General features: G+C 42.0%; 1 protein-coding gene across 3 annotated transcripts in view; it reads right to left on the bottom strand.

Annotated features, from left to right (window-relative positions):
- INPP4B (inositol polyphosphate-4-phosphatase type II B) overlaps window positions 1–17,671 on the bottom strand; it is a 346,423-nt gene extending 328,752 nt beyond the window's left edge. For all 3 annotated transcript variants that reach the window (XM_054824339.1, XM_054824341.1, XM_054824340.1), the window contains exon 1: window positions 17,250–17,671. The gene's annotated coding sequence lies outside the window, so the exon portion shown is untranslated. The remainder of the gene's footprint in view (window positions 1–17,249) is intronic.
- Window positions 17,672–20,222: the final 2,551 nt, after the last annotated feature.

Raw genomic sequence — 20,222 nt, 5'->3', positions numbered from 1 at the left:
AGGATGCAGATTTCAAACTGAAGACCTTAATCGAGGTTAATTTCTTGGTCTGATCTGAACCTTCTGTTCCAGTTAAATCAACTATGACAAGCAAACTGCCCTGCAGAGTGAGATTCTTACGAGCATACATCTAAGGAGACAACTTATCCACTACGTCCTAATTCTAGTTATGCACTTCAGTGAATGAAGAATAGAGCTGTAAAATATCAAGTGCCAGGGACAGACCAGCACAGAAGTATGAACTGTGCCAACCCAGAGTTTACTGTAGTGCTGACACAGACAAGAACTTTCAGCTTTGTTTTTCAGGATTAAGGTAACTTAAAAGTCTACAAATATGGATATTAATCTAAATTCCTTCCAACTTAGTGTTTATTTAGTTCCAATTTAATCTGATTTCTGGCAGACACATACAAAGGAAGATTTTATACCTTATCCCTTAAGCAAAGGGCAACTAATAAGTACCAAAATTCCAAAGGAACTATGAGAAATATCTCACCTATCTCATCCACAAAACTGACTGTAAGCTATTTCTTAATAAGAGACCAAATTAAATAATAATTTTCCTTAATATTAGTCTTAACATAAAGAATCCTCACATTTTAAATATTAAATCCACAACTAAAAGTACGATTGGAAAATTACTTGCAAAAAATGTGTTAGATAACTATTCCCTGTAATAATATGAATTTCAAGTTGAATCTAGTTACTACTATCAAGAATCACTGCCCCACTGAGCTAGAAAAGATACACATGCTCTGACTCAAAACAGTTCCAAAATGATGTCAGAGAGGCACAAGATAGTAGTACAACTAGACACAACAGGTACCTCTGGCATGCCTGTGTTTTCTCCCTTGCTGCCCTTCTGGCACTGAGCTTTATATATGTTCATTTATAGATGAGCACTCAGTTCTATCTTTTTCCCCAACTACAGTAAACAGTCAGTGACTAATGCATCTACATAGACCAGTAAGAATGCCAATTATTTATGAAGCAATCCTGCTATTTGCAAATACCACATCACATAATCTGTAACAGTTTAGGAAACCAAGTACAAGTAAAAACGTTATTTCAAACTGAAGGCTGAAAGTATTATGTTTTTAGATTTGGCTGCTCTAGTTAGAGTCCAGCCTCAAGCTCACACGCTCGTCTTCACTTGCGCAATTGAGTGCTTCCCTGGGCAATCCAGGCACTACCATTTCCATACACTTCCCATGTGCTAATGAGAATGTTCAGCTAGTAATGCTATAGCCACAATGGTGCAATAACAGACAAGACCAGGCTTGCAGGCCAAGACAGCATCCACATCACTATCAGCTGCATAACCTAGTGCAAACAGTGTTTGCTTGACTGCACAGATGATGTACTGCTCAAGCTCACTGAGAGATAAGTGAAGATTATAGAATCATAGAATGGCTTGGGTTGGAAGGGACCTCAAAGATCATCTAGTTCCAACCCTCCTGCTGTGGGCAGGGACACCCTCCACTAGACCACGTTGCCCAAAGCCCCATCCAACCTGGTCTTAAATGCTTCCAGGGATGGGGCCTCCACAACCTCTCTGGGCAACCTGTTCCAGTGCCTCACCACTCTAACAGTAAAGAATTCCTTTCTAACCTCTAATCTAAATCGACCCTCCTTCAGCTTGAACCCATTACCCCTTGTCCTGTCACTACACGCCCTGATAAACAGTCCCTCACCATCTTTCCTGTAGGCCCCTTCAGGTACTGGTAAGCTGCAATTAGATCTCCCTGGAGCCGCCTTTTCTCCAGGCTGAACAATCCCAACTCTCTCAGCCTGTCCTCATAGGAGAGGTGCTCCAGCCCTCCGATCAGCTTTGTGGCCCTCCTCTGGACTCACTCCAACAGCTCCATGTCTCTCCTGTGCTGGGGCCCCCAGAGCTGGACGCAGGACTCCAGGTGGGGTCTCACAAGAGCGGAGTAGAGGGGCAGGATCACCTCCCTCGACCTGCTGGTCACATCTCTTTTGATGGAGCCCAGGACACATTGGCTTTCTGGGCTGCAAGCGCACACTGCGGGCTCACGTTGAGCTTCTCATCAATCAATACCCCCAAGTCCACCTCCTCGGGGCTGCTTTCAATCCACTCCTCGCCCAGCCTATAGTTGTGCTTGGGATCGCGCTGACCCACGTGCAAGACCTTGCACTTGGCCTTGTTGGACTTCATGCGGTTCACATGGGTCCACCTCTCAAGCCTGTCAAGGTCCCTCAATTGGCCTGTCCAAAACATTATTTTTAATAGTTTATCTATGAATTTCTTTTAATAGTTTGAAAATGTTAAGAGTCCTGCAATCATACCTACCCTACTGGGACAATACTCTGTATACAGAACTTCAAGATCTCATCTTCTTCTTCTCCCTGATCTTCTTTCCTGCCCTTAAAAAAAACCACAAACCAAAAAAAAACACCACAAACCACATGAACAGCAAATTTCCCAATTAATGCTCTCATCCACTCATTTCTTATTCCTCAACCTTACTTATTTTGAATAGTAAGTTACAGGAGGAGGATGTCTGGCTTGATACTATTACCTCAACCACACATAGTAGTATTTTATCTGGTTATGACGTGCAGACTGCGTAAGGACAGGGATGACAGACACTGAACGGGTCATTATGAATCCCCTAGCCAAATCCCTGGATAAATTGTGGAAGAAAAATCACAGTAATGCTCTCCAGGTTAACTTGCCTGCTCATTAAAGCTCCTATTTCCAGTGGAGTTTTGAGGAGATCAGCTATCATGGGAGATAGTAGAAAAAATTGGATTCACGCTAATTTTGTAACACTCTCACCTTTGACAGCAGAAGTCTCTCTCAACACAATAACCAAGGCAAGCGTGACAAAAAAATATTCTCAGATTTTTGTAAATTAAAAAAACTCTCCACCTTTCCTCCCTTCAAAAAAATAATTGGTCTGTTCCTTCTTGCATTGCTCACTATTGCAGAGCCATTCATTCCACATGACATGGAATACAAACCAGGGCTTCTTCTAGCTTTAAAACTGTTGGCTTCACAGTTGTCTAAATTCATCGCCTGCTCCAACACAGCGCAGCAGCTCATATAATGCTTCTTGAACAACAATGCATTTTCCATGTAATTTGGGATTCGTTCTCTGGTATGCTAATATAAGTTAATTTTGTGGTTCTCAAATGTCTATCTGCCTTTAGTCTGTCAGTTGTAAAGTAAGAAGTAACTTTACTATGGACCAACACTTTTTTTTTTTTTAATACTTTTTCCAGACTGTATGTTGGCTTGCTTACTCTAAATTCTTTCCTAGTCCAATTAAAAAATGATTAAAAAAATCTCTGCTGGCTGCTGTAATTAGATAAAGAAATTAATACAAGAGAGGTTTGCATTCATTTTTTTCCTCCTTAATTTTTAAATACCTAAGCATATTTTCTAACAGTCCATATCTATTAAAACTACCATTATCCATAAATGAGATAAAATACATTTTTTTCTTGAAGAAAAAGCCTTATCAAACTCATTGGTAGAAGTGAGAAAAACCAACTTTAATTAGCTATGTATCATCAAGACCAACTGAGAGGTAGTTTTATACTCGCGGAGTACACAATAACTACTAATAGAAAGGTCATAAGGTATTTATCTTCCAATAAACAGAAGAAAATGCAATTCTTCCTACAGATCTCAGCTTTCCCCTTATTTAGAAAACAAAAAGTAAATATTTTATGATAAAAAAAGGAATGAAGTATCAGGTAGGTAGTATAAAAAAACCCCCACTTTTGCACACCATGCTGTTTGTACATTTTTAAAGTAATGCCAAAGAAAGTTTAGAAAGTTCCTTTTCTAAAATGTTGCGCTTATAGGCAAAGTGTTAATGTCTGTAGAAAGACTAATGGTTTTCCAACATATTTCTTTGATAAATGGGTTAACTAAATTAGATTTTTTTATTTTTTAATTAAGTTGGTCCCTTGCCTGGAGCAGCCAGAGTTGTTTACCCACAATGGCCGTGAAATTCCCTGTGTTTGATGGTTTAATTATCTCCTCCTTGCCTTGTAATTCTTTTAAGGCTTTTTTTTTTTGGGGGGGGCGCACAGCAAACAAAAATAATTATCTTCCTCTGTTCAATCTTATGAACTAACTTACACTTCGTGTCCCCTTCTCCACATATGATGACTTAAGTTGAATGACTAAGGCAGTGTTTATTTCAAATGTAATATAAATTTTATTTATTTTCAGTTACCTGAGCCACTGCAGTCCATTACCTATAGAGACACCTGCTAGCTACAGATATTAAAAGATCTGTCAGATGCAGAAAATCCTACTGAGAAGAGCATGGCAAGTTACATGCAACTTCCACCTCAACTCTAGGTCCTGGCTTACGCTGTCTGATTCTCTTAGTAGTCTGACTGTGATAAGAACTAGGTCTGAAAGCTATGAATATCCTTCACTGGGCTAGAATAGGAACACTATCTGGACAGAAATAGAACAAGCTGAAAGATCACCGTGTATGAAGAAAGAGCAAAAAGCAATATCGCTGACTGTAATAAGAGGACAAGTTAACTGTAGTATATCAGAGACTTTACAAGTTTTCTTCACTAATGAACACGGGCATACTGAACACATCTCATTAAGTTCCAAAAAATAACTATATGCACCTTTCATTAAAAAAAAAAAAACCAACCTGACTGCTTAACAGTATGTGAGAACAGAATTTACTTTAGTTCAAGGTCTGCTTGACCAACAATAGTTCTACATATAAAACTTAAATTACATTTTCATTAAGAATTGAAACAAACTAAACTTCTTATTATGAACAAATTAAAACAAACTCAAATCTTTTTTATGTTTCAAATAACCATCAAGACTAATACTACTGCACAGTTTGAAAGGCAAATCCTGATCACTGAATTACCAAATGGTTTGGGTTAGAAGAGATCTTTAAAGATCACCTAGTTCCAACTCCCTTGACATGGGCAGGGACACCCTTCACTAGACCAGGTTGCCCAAAGCCCCATCCAACCTGGCCTTGAACACTTCCAGGGAGGGGGCATCCACAGCTTCTCCAGGCAGCCTGTTCCAGTGTCTCACCACCCTCATTGTAAATAACTTCTTCCTTATGCTCAAACTACCCTCTTCCAGCTTAAGGCCACTACCCCTTGTCCTGTCACTACAGGCTCTGGTAAAAAGTCTTTCTCAATCTTTACCCCCTTCTTATAAGTATTAAAAGGCTGCAATGAGGTCTCCCTGGAGCCTTCTCCAGGCTGAACAACCCCAACTCTCTCAGCCTTTCTTTAGGGGAGAAGTGTTCCATCCCTCTGATCATTTTTGTAGCCCTCCTCTGGCCCCGCTCCAACAGGTCCATGTCTTTCCTGTGCTGAGGACCCCAGAGCTGGACTCAGTACTCCACTGAATCACCTCCCTCAACCTGCTGGCCATGCTTCTTTTTATGCAGACCAGAATACAATCTGCTTTCCAGGCTGCAAGCGCATGTTCCCAGCTCATTTCTAATTTTTCATCCACCAGCATCCCCAAATCCTTCTCAGTAGGGCTGCTCTCAATCAGTTCATCACCCAGTCTGTACTGATACTGGCGCTTGCCCTAAGGTTCAGGACCTTGCACTTGGTCTTTTTGAACTCTGTGAGGTTCACATTGGTCCACTTACCCTCAAGCCTGACAAGGTCCCTTCTGGATGGTAAGAGCTTACCACAGGGTGTCTAAATGTGAAGCTTACTATAGGGTGTCTAGAAAAGAGGCATTAGAGACTTTGTGGGGCCAGGACATCATGCCAGGCAGGCAAAAGAAAAAGGAAACTAGGAAATAGATAGGAAAGCTTGATTTCTGTGCTTTGCGTTGTATAAAGAACATAAAAGACACAGAACAGGGCACATGGCCAATACAAATAGTAAGAGACAACTAGAAATGTTTCATTAAGATACTTACAAATCCAAATTAAAGACACTGAAGATTCTGATGCTCTCTGTGATCCAAATGCACCCTGTCACATTCCTGCCACATAAAAGGAGTCAGTCTCACACGTGAACATTAAGGAGGCAGCCAGCTCATCATGTCCTCATATGCACAGAAGTCCTCTAAACATAAACAAGGATAAAACAACCTTTGAGGTAAGATGGAAAGTGGCCAAGCACACCAAGACTTAACCTTACTGTTACAGATTCAGGAAAGCTGCCACACTGAGACTGTTCACGGCGTATCCCTTCATTTCCCATCTGGTAGGAAAATTTCTACTAGCCCTGATGTTTTTGAGACTCCCCAGAGGTCCCCTGCTCTGCAGACACTACCTCTCCTCCAGTTTCTTACTGCTGTTCTAAGAGAGGCAAATCTTACCTTGCCTGTTTGAGGTATCAGAACATTTGACCGAAATGCAAATCTGAACCTCAGCCCAATGAGCGTGTTCAAGATGGGACCTATGCTTCCTTTCAAGATAGCAGCACTTCTGTGTCTCTCTGACTATCCTGTCCCTTCTGTGCATTCCCAGAATCAACACAAGAGTGGCTACATTACTAATATTTTTTAAAAATTAATTTTGAATTAAACTAAGAAATTTTTTTTAGAAAACAAAACCCAAAACCTTACAGAGTGCTTCCTTGAGCATCGGTCAACTTACAGCACTGTGAATGGGGTCAGAATCTGCTCCCATCACTTTGGGGAGGTGAGAGATATGTGACATTGCTGACTATACAACAAAGGCTTTTTTGAATTATTTACTACGGCAGAACTTACGAATCATCTGGATGTAAAGTGGCAACATTGCTCCAAATACAGAAATGAAAAACTAGGGTCATAACTGACGGGCTGGTATTGTCTATTAAAATTGCTTAAAAATATATCTTCTGCTATGTTTTCAGTATTCTTGCACTTCGTAATCCAATTTTTGCAAAAATATTTCTACCTTAACCTTCAAACTATAATGGGAGACATTGCTCTTTCAGAACACAAAAACAGATTCTCAAAGCTGATGTTTTCCAGAACTTCGGAAGTATCTGACAAAAGCACAAATTCCCACAGACAAGAACTAGATCTTCATCGGTATTTTATTTAAAATAGGCAAAAGGTGCGTATGTTTTGGGGTGTTTTGGTTTATTTTTTTTCCACAACTGGAACAGTTCATGAGGACAAAGCTATTCATTATTTTTGTATTTACAAAATTAAGTAGCCACAAATCTCAGGTAAAATTCCACTTCACCTGCACTATGTTGTTTTGATGAACTAGATCAGACAGAGGAGAAGGGAAAAAAAAAATAGATCACTGCTTCAGGCAAAATGCCCAAGCATGTCATTCTATTGTAACATACCAAAATTGATTGTTAAGGTAATTTCAGTGCGCTGAAAATGAGTAACCATAATTTTACTTTTGAAAAAGAGTACAGTTTTTCTATGTTCTCTTGCTGATATAAATCTTAATAAACAGTCATAGATAACTCTAGGACACCTCATTAGCAAGCTGTTCAACAAGTTGAACAAGTGCTGAATTAGGTATTTTAAATAATTATTATAAATGTAGTAACATGGAAAGAATTGCAGCATGTTTCTTAGTGGAACATCAGATTTATCTAAATATGATAGCCAACAAATGCTACCACCTGGAAGAAGACTGCAAGGTTTGGCTGTACTAGAAAAATAAGTGGATGACTCCAGAAGGATTAGCTTCCCTTTGTCCCCACTGCTCAAGAAAGACGTGACTTGTTCCCAGGAGCTCAGCATGCCGCACTCAGGAGCATCCCAAACACCGAGACAGCCACAAGACCCGTTCTCAGGAACAAAGTTTTAGAGAATAAGCTGGCAGACCTCAAACGATAGCTAAGTGCTAGCCCAGAACAAAAATATCAGGAAACTGGGTGACTGACCTCCAGGTTGAAAATAGGACTAATACCTTTACACAGATGCACAGATCAAGCCTCCTCAGCCTTCATGAAACACAATCCCAAACTGGACAAAGGGATTTCAGTTTCCCCATGATCATGGTTGGAGGTGAGAGCATTGGACACCAGATCAGACAGGTTATTTCTGGAATATTTTTTATACGGGTCTAAAATAAACTGCCATTTAATCTTACTTCAGTGCCTACATTCCTTTCACCCCATGAGTCAGTCCGTGACTTTTCATGGTATGCTTTAGTCAGGGATCTGCTCTGTCAGGTTCCCACTCATCTTTAGATCAGTCTTCAGCTGCAAATTGTAGGACAACTCCTATTCACATTAATATGGGCATCCACAACCTTCATTTGGAATAAACTGGTGTTTAACATGCTTTTTCTTTTATGCAAGGTTACCATGGTTTGTCATTCAATTAACACCAATCAAAACAAAACAAACAAGTTATATGTGAATGCCAAACCAAAAAGGTCCAAACTGAGACACAGTATCTCAATTTACACTTGGAGTTCAAGCAACAACTAAGATTTTGAGCTACCAAGGAGAATTTACATAAGGCTTCCTTTGCCACAATCTATGAATGATAAAAGTTAAAGCTGGATTTTCAAAAGACTACATAGAGGGACATGACTTACTGTGTCCCTCAAAGACCCATATAAACACATGCAGTACATCTCCAACCATATGTTTATTGGAACATCTACATTTTCTGCTGGTAAATCTTTCACATTATCTTCAAAATACTGATATTACAGGAATCAGTGCTACCTAACATTTTCTTCTGTGAAAAGCATTACAGTAGTAGCAGCAAAGCAAGGAAAGGGAAGTGTTATTTCCTCACTAAACACTCCTACTGCTTTATAGTACTTTTCCATCTTTTACTTAAAAGGAGTCATTATCAGAAGTTGGGATTTTATACAATATTGTCTCCTCAGACATATTCAGCATGTCATGACTTAGATCTTAAGCACGTACAGTCTTCCTAATTTACTACCAGATTGATTACTGATCAATTTTAGTGCCAAGTACTACATATATTTACATATACATTTTGACAGCCTGAGTACATTTAATAATCCCAGCATGTGGATAGCTTTGCTTTTTCCAATACGCACTTCCAAAGAAGCTATTGTGACCAGGCTTTTCATTTTTGTCAGAGAAAGAAAATCCAATTTATAAAAACATAAAGCTTTCATGGTGTTACATCAAAGTGCTTTCTAAATTCACTGGCAAATATATAACAAAGCAATTCAACAACTATGCACACAACCTTTATAGGCTGGGTCCTCTAATCCCTCTTGCTTTTTATGCTTTAGTAGGGAAATCTATCTCTAGGCTATCACATCTTGATGGTACAGAAACTGATTTAAAGGTTTCTTGTAAATGTTATTTTCTCCACCTTGATCAGATTTTTTTGTATAATCAGACACTGCTAAAGAAAAACTTTGACAGCACTCCAAGTTATACTAACAAAGGATGTACTTTGCTCACAAACAACTGTCCCAATTCCCATTGTCACTGAAGCCCCCTTGCAATGCTTGAACAACATTAAGATGCATTCAGGCTTTTTAAGGCTCATACACAGTACCATTTTTAAAAAGACTGACATCACAGCAACCGGTTTTATTATATATATATCACTTCACACACAGAGACACGTTCTGTAAGGGAAAGACAATAAACTGTAATAGTACATGCAATTTGACATCAGTAATCTGCCCTGGCAATTATGCACAATTTATTTTAAAAAACCAACATATACATATCAGATGGTCCTATGTAAATGATAAATGGCCATAATACAGCTATACAATATCAAATTGAAGTCTCACCTATCATTGTTTTATCAGTTAATAGATTTTGTCCTACAGTTTTAAAATATACATCTCAAATAACATTTTCAAAAATACATGTGGTTTTCCTAACCAATAGCTAACTACAAACACAAGCCAGCTAACCAAGACTAATGTGGTGGGTTGACCCTGGCTGGGGGCCTGGTGCCCACCAGAGCTGCTCTATCACTCCCCTCATTCACTAGACAGGGGAGAAAAAGTATAACGAAAAGCTTATGGGTCGAGATAAGGACAGGGAGAGATCACTCACTAATTATCATCACGAGAAAAAAAGACTGAACTGAGAGAGGGAATTCATCTAATTTATTACTAAGCAAAACAGAATAGAGGAATGAGAAATAAAATCAACTCTTAAAACACCTCCCCGGGCTCGACTTCACTCCCAGCTTCAACCTTCCCCCCCTCAGCGGCACAGGGGGACGGGAAATGGGGGTTACGGTCAGTTCATCTCACGGTGTTTCTGCCGCTTCTTCATCCTCAGGGGGAGGACTCCTCTCATCGTTCCCCTGCTCCAGCATGGAGTCCCTCTCACGGGAGACAGTCCTTCATGAACTTCCCTAACGTGAGTCTCTCCCACAGGGCGCAGACCTTCAGGAACAGACTGCTCCAGTGTGGGATCTCCCACGGGGTCACAAGTCCTGCCAGCAAACCTGCCCTGGCGTGGGCTCCTCTCTCCACGGGTCCACAGGTCCTGCCAGGAGCTTGCTCCAGCACGGGCTTCCCACAGGGCCACAGCCTCCTTCAGGTGCCTCCACCTGCTCCAGCGTGGGGTCCTCCATGGGCTGCAGGTGGAATCTCTACACCCCCTCATCCTTCCTCCATGGGCTGCAGGGGGACAGCCTGCTTCACCATGGCCTTCTCCACGGGCTGCAGGGGGATCTCTGCTGCAGTGCCTGGAGCACCTCCTCCCCCTCCATCTGCACTGACCTTGGTGTCTGCAGAGTTTCTTATTATCTTCTCACTCCTCTCTCCAGCTGCAAAAGCTCTCTCCAGCTTGGTTTTTTTCCCTTCTTAAATGTGTTATGACAGAGGCGCTGATCAGCTTGGCCTTGGCCAGCGGCGGGTCCGTCTTGGAGCCGGCTGGCATTGGCTCTATCAGACACAGGGGGAGCTTCTGGCAGCTTCTCACAGAAGCCACCTCTGTAGCCTCCTCTGCTACCAAAACCTTGCCATGCAAACCCAACACAACTAAACTGTAGCCTGAACTTACAGTATGCCAGCTATCTTGCAGTAACTGCCCAAATATATTCTTTTACTCAAACAAGGTAAATTCAAGACAAATTTAGATGATGAAAAATAAGTGACTTCATATTTAACAGAAGTACATGCAGTAAAAATATCCTTATCTATGAACTGATCCGTAAGTGTGGCAGCTTCTACTGGGTTTGTTAAGAATTCCAAATGTCTTAAGGCTTCTTCATATTTTACACTGCCATCTAGTGTAGGCTATATTTGTATGTTCCAAGCTTCCAACTATCAGCACCTGAGGTATCCAAAACTAACAAACAGAAGAACTTCCATAAAAATAGCTGCCACAACTTTTGTTTATATTACTTGGAAGCTATCAATTCCTAGAAGGAAAAGACTACACCAGCCAGCTGAAACAAAATACCAAAACTTAAAGCTATCTGACACTGACAGTAGGAAAGCCAAAAAAAACCCCAAACCAACCCTAGATACAGCAATCAAGAATGATATACATATATTTTTAACTCAGTAGCTAAACAATCATCAGATAAGATTCATTTGGGAAAATGTTTAATGTAGGTTCATTGAGTGAAAACTTAATTAATGCAGGTTAAGCATCTGTGCTTGTATGGAAACTACAGATCAAATTAAACAGTGTTTCTCAATAGCAAGTCTAAACTGAGAATGCTTATTTCAGTGTTTTGGTTTTTTTAAACCAGGTGTTTCTTCATTATTTACATCCTCTATTGTTATTCCAAGGTTTAATCACTGGATCACCACCTGATGAGCCTGATCACACTGCTCCTGTGGAAAGAGCTGTTGTGCAGGCTGCAGGAAAGTTTGCTTTACTTACGATCAACTTCCCCCCCAGACGTACATTGCCATCTTTATCATTTCCAGCTAACACAGGCTACACCACATTGCCGTTTTACAAAAGCCACACAAATTGTGTGTCATGACAGACAGTAACACAGAAATTCCAGATATAGTGTAGCTCTCTAGCTGCCTTTTGGAGGGAAGAAAAAAAAAATCCAACCCACACACTTACTTGGCTAAAACAAAAAGGCACTTTTCATTCACACTCCAACTTTTAGATTATTAATTTGAAAAATTAAAGGTCTTCTCATCAATTTAAAGTATATTTTTAAAACCATAAAAATAGCAGAATGATGTTATTCTGAATGCCAAATGCAGTATCTCCTACTCTGTGTACCAAATTCTGTTCTCATATAAACTGGAATAACCCATTAAAGAGATTTATCCCAAAATTATGTCACTATAGCAGAGAAAGTAATTTCATCCTTAAAAATCCACCATAAAAATCAGTTCTACTGATACCTGTTTTCTTTAGCCATTTACACATACACAAAGCAAAGAAAATCCAGGCAGAGCAGTGATGTTACTGCTGTAAAAGAAACACTGTACAATACCAAAGGGTTGATGCATTCTGCTTAATGCTCCATTTGCACAGCAGTAAATACACAAGATACCAAATCACACTTAGCGCCTAGACTTTTATACCCATTTTCATGCTTTTGAGTCATTTTCATAACAGAAATATGTACCCTAGGTTCAGTGCATCTTACTAGCATTGCTATAATATGCTAAGATCATAGTTTCTAAATAAACAAACATTACAAAAACCTGATGGAACATGAAAAACTGTCAAAATACAATTAAAACATGTTTCCACAAGACCTTCTCCCTCTTAATTGTCCATTACACATCCACCCCTAGTAATTAGAATAAAAACCAGAGTCTTTTTAGTGCCTCATATTAGAGAGCTTTCACTCTATTTTCCAAATTAGTATTTTTGCAGCAAGCAGGAAACTCCTATTGACAAGTGCACAGCTAACAGAATTAAAAGACATTGATACAAATGAAAGTGGTTTAGTTGTGTATATATGGTAAGAGAAAATGCTCCCCAGACAGACTTAGCCCAGAATGACTTTACTACTGTACTCAGCTTAAATTTTCACTGAGGTCACAACATAGGGTGAAATAGAAACAGGATATACAACAAAACAAAAAACATCCACTAAAAAACACACAGATGGATTTGATTTTTAGTACCATGGCACGTAGTAACAGAGCACAAACTCAGCCTGCCAAAGAAATTAACTTGATAAACAGCATCACATTTAACAACTTTGACACCATCCTATGTCAAGTAAGCACCTTTAGCTTGTGTTGTCTTCCGTATTTTCATTAAATTGAGCCTTCTTCAACATTAAAAACAACCTAAAGGAAGCTATGGGGCAAATTCACTGACAAACAGGAAGAAGAGGCTTAGTTTATCAGGCTGAACCAAAAAACCTATTAGCACCCTAACCTATGGAAATCAATATTAAACCTCCTGTGCAATTACAGAGTTGAAACTACTGTAAAGAGAAGATCTGTTCTGCCCAGTCTCTGCCAGATTCAGAAGGGTGGTAAGTTCTACAGAACTTGGATCTAAAACACCTTAAAAGCAGAAATAATTCTACGTTTTTCAATAGTTGCACTAAAGATAATGACATCAAACAATTTAAAACCCATTGCTGAAACACATAAGCAAACTTTACCATTGTAAACTCGAAAAACCTACAGAGTAAGTAAATACAATTTGGTCTATTCAGTCCCTCTTAAAATACAAATTAATATATGTGCCATGTACAGCATAAGATGCCCGCTTCACCGTTTAGTATGCTATCTCAGTATACCTTGCCAAAAAGGTACACAAGGCTTGGAAGACAGCCACCATATCCCATCTCCTAACAGCAATTTTCATAGTAGAATCCATTGTATAAATCTGATTTGCTGTTTCAGATTCTGCCCATCTTTACTTAACTTATGATAACAGAAGAAATAGGAAAAAACCTCTTCCCTGAAATGATCTGCTCCTGACCTGGACAAATTAGCTGAATCTACATTTGCAGATTATAGAGAAAATAAACTAAAGAATCTTCCATCATTAATTTATAGTTTTTTCTCTTCTTAATATTTAGCTGGCAAGCAGTTAACATAGTCTTCCAAACAGCAGGAAACTGAAATTCACAAACCTCAACTCCTTTTAGAATTGCCAGCATGGATTTTGTATCAAGACAAACAAGTCTTTTTAATGAAAATCCTCTATCACTGTGAAGACATCTACGAGCTGAAGTCCAGCACTGCACTCAAACCTTGCGCAATCCAGCCAGCCTTTCAAGGTTTGCATCAAGTTTTCCGTAACAGATCAACTATCCATGACAGGAGAGACTGATAAGCTAACTGACCAGTTCCTTGTCTGGCAGAATTAAGGAAGAATTAGGCATTCTTTTAAAAAAAAAAAAAATACTTAAGGACTGCAAGAGCAAAATCAGCTGTGACTGCTCCTAAAGAACGAGATGCAGAATGTGGGACAAAACTGTAGCAAGACTGCCAGGTGTGTAGGTGAAATCAGGAAGCATGGGGAGGGCTCCTGAACCCAGGGTAAAAAGTAGGCAAGACCAAAGACTTGGTGAGGCCAGAACTGCCAACTCTCCCCATATAACATTACAGCCTTCCATCCACCCTGCATTTTGACACGTGAAGTTAGATTTCCAAGTTATTTTAAAAAAAAGAAGGAAAAGTACTTCAGAGAATTTGATTTGTATCAGTCCAAATTACTTTGGAAGAAGGAATCCTTCCTCGAAAGTGTGATAAATAACATTTGCCATTCATCAATGGTAACAATAAAATATTAATGTAGTACAAAAGATTTTATAAGCCAAAACTAGCCCTTCCTAAAAACTTCCATCAGTCAGAGCATTTGGCATACAGGAAAGGTTATGAAAATATAAATTAAGGAGAGAAACGTAGCTAACTACTTAAGTGTTTAAGAATGCTAGTTCAAGTTATCATAAATTTTGACAAAATGTTAGTGTTGGGAGTAATTGTCCGCCTTTCAGTTTGTCTCTCTTAGCAAACTATCTTACTTTCTCCTGTAAATCTGTTACATAAATCCAAAAAGTATTGTTTTCGTATTTCTCTCCAGAAGCCATATAATGAAAATATATACCCGTAACAAGCTAAATAATTCAGCAGACATATCAATCCCACTACTTCTCCTCAAAATTCATAGTGAATTTAGGCTTAGTCTGCAGGTGAAGTAGTTGTTCGAATAGGCCTATCTCACAGCCTCCACTCTTTATTTGCTGTCCTCCATCGGCTGACTTTGATGGTCCAGGCAGACCTACTCCTGGGTTTTTTTGTTGGGTTTTGGCTTTCTTTTTTTGTGTCTTCTTGCAGTACAGTAGACTTCCGGGTACTAAGCACGGTATTAATCATGTATTTTGATTCACAAAACCTTCACCTAATATTGTGAAATCTTCAGGTCAGATCAGAATATAAGGAGACTTCATAAAGGAGATTCTGTAGGAGACACCTGGATACACCTGCTCTAACTGATATACCTTAGCCTGAGGAAGACAGAATTCTTTGATCAAAAAGAACTAAGGCAGCCTCATGAATAAATCTCTCCAGAGAAACCAGAGCAAAAGAGAGATCAGCAGCACTTGCAAGGTTTGAGGAACCCATGGAGAACTGGAACTTGAAGCTTTAGGTAGTCCAAAAGAATCAGTAAAACACAAGCTTTATTTTAAAGAAAGATTTAATCTTATCTTGAGCACTGTAGAAGCTCTGTCACGAAGCAGAGGAAAAAAAGCACGAATAGGGCTCTGAAGTAGTAACACTGCCAACATGCTGCCACTAATGTTATCAGGGCTGTTAAAATCTCACAGGACTAATTTCTGCTCATATTAATCTTGTGACTTGTATCTTAATTTTAGTGGAATTATCAGAATGTGTGAAGCAAACCGCATTCAGTCCTGCATGGATAGTTACAGTAATAAGGACTTACATGCACAAACCCCATCCAATATAAAGGTTCACAGGACAAAAAACCTAAGATACCGCAGGGCTTTAAAGCTAGTTCAAATTTAATCAAGTAAAATAAAAATAACATTTAAAATAAAAATCAAATGACTGGAGCACTTCCTTTTTAAAGGCTGCTATCATACTTGTAAATACTTACCCAAATATAAGAAGTTTTGTTAGTAACCAATGATTTACATAAACTCTTGCTTTGATGCAGACCAAGAAACATTTTCCCCCCATCATTCTTGCTACGTAGACATCCTTTAAATATACATAGATGGTGCCCAGAAACTGGCGAAGACTGAAAATTAGTCTCGTTTTTGAGATTCAAAGCCACATTTAAATGGCATATATACAGCCTGATTTTAGTATAACTATTTTAACACATCATTAATGCGTAAATAAACAATAAATATATTTCTTCTGGCGAGGAACAGAAATAGAAGCATAATTACACATCAGATGAAAACATAGCTCCACAAAGACTTCATTCTGTTATTTTTATTTCAGATAAGGCACCGGGTTAGCTTTGGGGACCAGGCAAGCAGACAGCACAAGCTCTGCCATCCATGCTTCAAAATCTGTATGTCACTTTGGGGGAAAGAAAATAGAGCTCCACTTGATCACAGTTCAGAAATTAAACATCATCCCCCATCCTCGCTTTTCTGGCTGATACAATTTCAAGTTACCACTCTGCTCAACTTATCTATATGTAAAACCTTTCTTGTGGTTTCCATCACATTTCAGCAGACGCTGTTATTTGCAAGATGGGGATGGGTATCTTATAGCTCAATTACTCCACCAAATTAACCCCTTAGGAGCACCGGTGGAGCCTGCAACCCGCCTCATCAGCCAAGTACCCCCAACTTTCAAACACGACAGAAAAACGTTGCAAATAAGGTCCTCAAGCTCCCCCAACGCCCCTTCAGAGGGGCCAGGGCTGCAGCTGCGCGGGGGGCGGCCAAGCACCGCGCCGCGGCCAAGGCGGCACCGAAGCTCCCCAGCAGGCAACGCCGCCGACAGGAGAAAGTAGGAGAAACCCTCGGCGGGTCTCAGCTGGAAGTTGCCCCAGCAGCCCAGGTCCCTCCGCGCCCACGGTGATCCCCGGAGATCGGCGGCGGGCCGGGCGAGGGTCCCTGGGGCGGCCAGGCCGCCTCCCTTCCTCAGCCCCGGCCCTGAGGGGGCGCGGCGCCCGCCTCGGAGGCGGGAGAGGGGCAGCTCGCCGGGCTGCGGCGGCCCCCGACGAAAGTGCCTTCGCCTTCTGCCAGGGCTGCACACACCTTGCGGGCTGTAACCTTAAGAAACTTGATAAGGGAATAAAAGGGAGGGACTTCGGCAGAACGGATTCCCAGCTTTTAATCTCTCTTGACGCGCCGGAGCCAGCGAGGAAACAAGGAAACAAAACCCTCGCCAGCGGAACGAACCCCTGCAACCCGCCCGCCCCTGCGTGCCCCAAGCGGCGGTTACCTGGCTAGCAGCTGGGCGCCCGCCCGGCGGGGCGACCGGCGCGGCACTTTCCTCCGGTGTGTGCGTGTATCGCTCGGTGGCTAGCGAGCCTGCTATTTATAGTCTGGAGCCTCCAGCAGCGCGACGGCGAGAGGAAATGAAGGGCTGAGCGCCCCGGCAGCCGCGCCGGGCGGCCAGAGCCCAGCTTCCCGCCCGCCGCCCCCCTCCCCGCCGCCACAGGGGAGGGCGAGTTGCGGCTGGCGCTAGCCGCGGGCACTCCTGCCCCCCGGCGCCGCCCTCGGACGAGTCTCCTCCCAATGTCACCGCAGCCCGGCGGCGGCCCCCCGGCTCGGCGGCGGCCCCGCAGGTAGCGCCCCTGAGCCCGCGGCGAGGAGAGGAGCCGTGAGCTGCCTCCCTGTCTCTCGCAGCCCTGCGGCCGGCAGGCAGCGCGGCTCGGCTCGACTCAGCCGCGCAGAGGTGACCCGCTGCTGCTGCTGCTGGAGGAGGCGAGACCGACACTGGGGTGTGGGAGGGAGAAGCCGCCGCTTGCCATTCACCTCCTGCCGCCCAGAGGGAGCCCGGCCTCCGCGGCCGCCTCGGCCGAGTGCCAGGGGCTGACAGGCGGTGGCGGGAGCCCGCCCGGCCCGAGGAGACGGTCGGACGAGGCGGGGGGTCCCTCCCGGGAGTCCCCCCGCCCTGGGGAGGCCGGCCCCGGGCCCAGGCTGACAAGCTCCTGACCGGCACCTCCTCCCTCAGGCTGGGAAGCCCTGGACGCGGTCATTCAGGGGAGCGCAGCACGACCGGGGGGAGACGTTAGTCACTTCTCCCTGTCAGAGATGGAAACAGGGGCTCCCTCGGAGGCAAGCGAACGGCTTCTCGGAACCGCCGGGCTGGCTTCCTTTGAGCTTCTAAAGTTTGGGGGGTGGGCGATGAGGGAAGCCCCTTCCTGTCAGCCAGGGCGGTGGGAAGGCTTCACCGGCCGGCGTCGCCGCTCCAGAAAGTGCTAATGGCCTCCATAAAGGCGGCCTTCGATCCGCAGCCCCCTCGTTCCAGTTCCCTGGGAGCGCCACCGGCCACCCCGCGGGCACTCGCCAGCGCCCGGGGCCAGGCCGCGTTGAGGGAAGGTGCGGGGGGACTTTTTGTGCTCTGCTCCTTTGTAAATAAATGGCTTTGCATCGAAGCCATACTGGGCTTTGCGCAGTCGGGCCGACTTCCTCACGAAAGCCACCTCGGGAGGCCCTGATGGCAGAGCTGACCCCTTCAGCCCACGCAGAGCTCAGCTAGTAAATGCCACATCTCTGGGACATCATCTGAAAATTGGTTTAGTCCATAAAGCAACAGAGGAATTAAGTAATTTCTAATGCATCTTACTCACTTGATAATAAACTTTATATAATCCAGTTTTTTATTTCTCTTCTAGTTAGATAAATTCTGCTATTTCAAACTTCAATTAATCCCATTGAGACTACTTGTGCATTATAGCAGGACACCGTCTGGGATTTGAGCTGCGTAAGCAACTCCTACACCATCGTACACAGAACAGCTGAAGTTAATACAGATCACATAGCTACTTTAGCCTACTCAATAGCATTTGTTACAGGGCTGGATTTTTGGGGTTTCCTATGTTGTAATAGCTGCAGGCAGTCATCTCCAAAGGTATCAGCACAAAGCCTGGCAATGATCTGTGCAAAGCAAGATTGATTTAACTTGAAGAGCTTGAAGTCAAAACAAAGTTACACAGAGAGACAAAGTTGGGAGCAGAGAGGAGCTAACCACATACTTGCATTATAAGTTATGTAAAAACTGAAAGGAAAACCCTGAGAAGGCACAAGAGAGATTTGGCTTTGTCCAAACACTTAATCATAAGAAGGAACACATAAAAACCTAGCTTGATGGAACTACCCATTTGTGTAAAGCTACTTAGGCATAAATGTTTGCCGAATCAGGTTCATACTGAACAAACCGTTGTAATGAAGTGAAACTGCTTTTTAAATTCAGAGATGAGTCTCTCGAGTACCTCTCATGAACAATATTATGTTTCTCACAACAGGAATTTCTTCATAATCTTCCTTCTTGTTCAATTTTTCACGTTCCATAGTGTAACACAGAGCAAAAGAGATCCTGCTGGCGTAGGAATCGATACCAGCAGACTCAGAGTGGCACCAGTGAAAATCCAGCTTGTGAACAGGGAACTCGCAAAACTTAGCTAGATGTAATTCAGTAGCGTGGGGTGTTTCTGTCTCTGTGCTCCCTTAAGAACTGACTGCTACTCAGGTTTAGTCTGCGGTTACTTTTCAAGTGAAAGCAATCCCAAGCTCTTAGATGTGTCCAGAACTGTCTGTAAAATTGATGTCCTGTTAGATTCAGAGGGAATTGCTATGAGAGCGCCTGCTTGCTTATTTCAGTAATGTAACCTTAAATACATACAGCACTGAACATACAAGGAGCAGTTATCAAAAGTATGGTCTTGAAGTACGCTTTTTCTTGGGCTTTGTTGTACAGCCGGTCATACTGCAGACTGCAGAAAGGTTGATTTTTAGATTACTGTTATGTTAAGATGCAAGATGTTACCGGAGGATGCCTGTTCAGAAACCTACCATATGTCAGTATGGAAAAAAGATAAGATAATCAGAGTTTTATCCCCTTCTGAAATGTTTTAAAATGGATATATAGTCTAAAACTCTCTTTCATCATACAGTCAAAATTTTCAGAGCTTGAAATTACACTTAAGCATAAAAAATGTCATCTGATGTTCAAAAGTACTGAGCTCAAAATTATTTCAAATGTGTTTCAAAGCTCCCTACCTCTGAAAATCACATTTCTTTAAGTGCCTAGATATGGATTTAGGGTGTCTAACTGCATCCACTCAGGCTTGAAAATTTTAGCCTACATATACCTGTGCTTCATAATAAATGTATCAGAAATCTTCCGACAAGCTATAAAAGCATTCTCAAAAAAAGCAATGCAGACTTAAGCCATTAGAAGATGAGACAC

This window comes from Grus americana, chromosome 4, assembly GCF_028858705.1.
Source record: "Grus americana isolate bGruAme1 chromosome 4, bGruAme1.mat, whole genome shotgun sequence".
Classification (NCBI taxonomy): domain Eukaryota; kingdom Metazoa; phylum Chordata; class Aves; order Gruiformes; family Gruidae; genus Grus; species Grus americana.
This window is presented reverse-complemented; position numbering and strand designations above follow the sequence as displayed.